The 3679-nt window shown below is 39.1% G+C and overlaps 1 non-coding gene across 1 annotated transcript; it reads right to left on the reverse strand.

The window, feature by feature from the left end:
* Window positions 1–2773: 2773 nt before the first annotated feature.
* On the reverse strand, window positions 2774–2846 carry trnar-ccu (transfer RNA arginine (anticodon CCU)). The gene has a single exon. It is a non-coding gene; the product is annotated as a tRNA-Arg (tRNA).
* Between the last annotated feature and the right edge of the window lie 833 nt (window positions 2847–3679).

Consider the following 3679-nt stretch of genomic DNA (forward strand, 5'->3'; position numbering starts at 1 on the left):
TATTACTGACACATTTCATCTCTCCTCCATCTGTACAGGCTTAGCAATATACTTAAAATATAAAAGTAAAAGTAGCCTTATGAATGACAAAGCTCCCTGGACCAGACACATGTTACTAGAGAGCACACTGAGAAACTACAGTGGACATGGAGAAAAGACTCTTTATTCTTTATTCTTTATATGCCATTGGCTACGTTTTAAAATGGCCGTCTCCCAATAGGCCTAAAACATATATAAACATATAGCTTATTTATATTGACAAAGACTGGGACTCCAGGTTAATAAGATTCTGACCGAGTAGCAAGATATGAATTCAAGTGTGATTTTGTGAGAAGTCTGTGTATGTTCCAATTTAATTAGATTAAATTTTGTAATGGTAACTCCAGGGAAATTATTTGAAATTTAGTGAGGACTAGATTAGAACTGGATTTAAAGCTGATTGTGGTTTCCAACTTCGGCCCAGGTGTGTCTGTTAAAACACAGATGGAGACAACTTCTCTCTGTTGATTTATTACATCAATCATCAGTATAAACATGGGGGGGGGGCAGCTCTGCTATGAATGTGTGTGTGGTAATAAATGAAATAAACAACATTGTAAAGGCTACCATACACAATGAATAGGAATCATATATGCTAGTAAATAATAACAATAAACTAACTACTAATTACATTATCTTAATGAGCAAGGACGTTCAACAATCGCCATTATATCGAATCAACAGCCAGGTGTAACCTAGCCAACAGTAGAAGAAGGTAAACAAGCTAACTTTTAAATGTTACAGAACTACAGACCAACACAACAACAGGCTTACATGAACTGACAACATCAGTTCTATGACTTACAGTTCTCAAAGACACACACGATCTCAGCTGGTTATCCTCCAGACAGCCAGTCTCTTTTTCTTTTCTCTCACTTTTTGTCTCTGTCTGGCCTTATGTATTTGCTTGTATTACATCAAGTGACCTGCATACCAATGACCGTAAAGATTAATATGTACATGGTTACCAGAACTGTATCTTCTGATAGACATAAGGCCACTTGGGTTATCTTCAGGCTGCTCTATGGTCTTCTGCAGAAGGATAAATCCCAGAGTTGGCTCACTCCAGATTATTTAAGCAATAAACGTCCCTGGGTGGAGTTGAACCACCATCCTTTCAGTTAACAGCCGACTGCGCTGACCTATTGCGCCACAGAGACTGCATATATCTGATGTTTTTTTTTATTTCTGATTCTGATGTAGAGATGGACAAACGACTCAAAAGCATAATACTTCTTGCCGTGACATAACAAGAAACAGTAAAAAAAAGAGGTCGGCGAGATAGAGTTCAAGACCCTTTTTTCAGGACACCCAAACTTTGTCGCTCAATATGGCAGGAATTCTATGCATCCAGGGCCAAGTGTTTTACCATTTCATCCACTACGGGCCCTAAGGAACTTTACATGTGTTGACAATAAAGATGCTCACAAATCGCTGCACTTGGAATTGCGTTTCTCATGCACATTCATTTCCTCTTAAATACAAAGAACTGCTAAGTTCTTTATTCCCAATATCAACTCTTAGACATTAGTTCCAAATGAAAATACTAATTGTCAGAAGTGGGATTTGAACCCACAACTCCAGTGGCGACTGCAACCTAAACGCACCGCCTTAGACCACTCGGCCGTCCTGACTGATACAACAGATCTTCAGTAGGACCTGTCTCAAAAATTATTATATAGTAAATTAAACATGTCATGATATAGTAGGTTCTCAGTCATGAGAACCTGCTATATCATGACATGTCTGACGGGGCGCTACCTATACCATCCAAAGACTGAGACTGCAGCAATATGTTCAATGCCCGTATATGTTTAATGTATTCATATTTTTGTTATTTCCACAATGTTTATTCTTCTCATCGGGTAGGATTGCATTGTTCTTAGGCGGCATATTCCCCTGGGCCTGGTGGTAGCTGGCTGCACCAGAGCACCTGGGATGTCAGGCTTTAAATCCCCACCTCTGAAAAGTGCCGCTTCTTAGCCGGATTATGTCTGGCCATGTCATAAATAATAGAGGCGAGGCCTCAAAACTGAGAATATATTGGGGCGTGATATTTAAATTACAATCGTTTCCAGCCGCTGCATTTATCAATGTACGATCATTCTTACGCTCTGATTGGTGTGAGAGGAACGTTTCATGAATCTCACGTGAAGCCTGTCGTACGTTAGGTTAATAAATGAGGGCCATTAGCTCGAAGGATGTGCTTCAATACATAACTGAAGTGGACACTCTAATGAGTAGCACAATGGTGCAATCTGTTTACCTTGTCAAGCTAAAGCCTTTTCCCAAGCTAAAAGAAAACTAGGCGCTCTTCTACAAAAGCACAGCTGGGAGTGCTTGAGAGTTCTTTGAGGTGCAGCGTGATTTTAGGCTGAGATGCTTCGGGTGGGTTAAGGTGTGAGCCCAAATAGTCGTCGAACGACAAAGACAAGACAGCGATCAGGTGATAGAACCGGGGTATTGATGTCCCATCCATGCAACCGATGGATATGATCAAAACCTGTAAACAGCCCAACCACATCACTGGAAAGTCAGCATTGCTACAGGAGCCTGACAGGGTAGTTTTTAATCAGCCAGAACATGACTTGTCAACTTGTCATGGGCTGTCAACGACTTTTCCAGCAGTTATATCATGATTCACCTCACGTTGGAAATCAGAGTTAGTAGAGGATGGTTTCAACCTCTGGGTCAGAGGCCCAGCACTCTTCCATTGTGCCAATCTGCTGAAAGTCACCCCAGATGGGACTTGAACCCACAATCCCTGGCTTAGGAGGCCAGTGCCTTATCCATTAGGCCACTGGGGCTTTACAACCTCAAAGCTCACCAGTTCAGGAGAAATACATATACAGTTCTGGAGACTAGGGATGAGCAAGTACAGAATTATCTGTATCTGGATCCGTACTCGGAGTGGGCGGGGCCTAAACCGGAAGTGGTCAGATTTAACCCGGAAGTGTGTCAGGTTCTCTTGAAATGTGCGGGGCTTTAATCGGTATGTTATTTTAAGCATGCAATTGATATGAATTGATCAGAAATTGTTATATTTATTGCTGATTAGAAAACTATTTACATGACAGCATCAAGCTTCAGATCAATGGTGTTGTCATGGTAACAAACTATATAGGCCTACAGTATATAACACATTTTGCAACAATAAATACAGCAATGTGGTTGCAATTATTAAGTAAAATGTAATGAACAAGAGTTTTCATACTCAATAATATAACTTTATTTTTTTTAACTTTTAATTTTTCTATTATCAGTGTGATCAATTCTTTTTTTTATTGGTTCTTTTTTATTTTCCCACCAGGTATGTGGGAGTGTCTGTGCCTGTGAGTGAGTAGGATATATACAGCTCTGGAAAAAATTAAGAGACCACTGCATTATTATCAGTTTTTCTGGTTTTACTAGATAGGCATTTGTTTGATTACAATAAACACGTTTGTTTTATTCTACAAATGTTTTGACAACATTTCTTCTAAATTCCAAATAAAAATGTTGTTATTCAGATTATTTCTTTTAAGAAAATGACAACTCATCAAAATAACAAAAAAGATGCATTGTTTTCAGACCTAAAAAATCCTAAGAAAACCAGTTCACATTCATTCTTAAACAACACAATACTAATATTTTTACTTAG

The sequence above is a fragment of the Etheostoma spectabile genome, unplaced genomic scaffold (assembly GCF_008692095.1).
Source record: "Etheostoma spectabile isolate EspeVRDwgs_2016 unplaced genomic scaffold, UIUC_Espe_1.0 scaffold00018645, whole genome shotgun sequence".
Classification (NCBI taxonomy): Eukaryota; Metazoa; Chordata; class Actinopteri; order Perciformes; family Percidae; genus Etheostoma; species Etheostoma spectabile.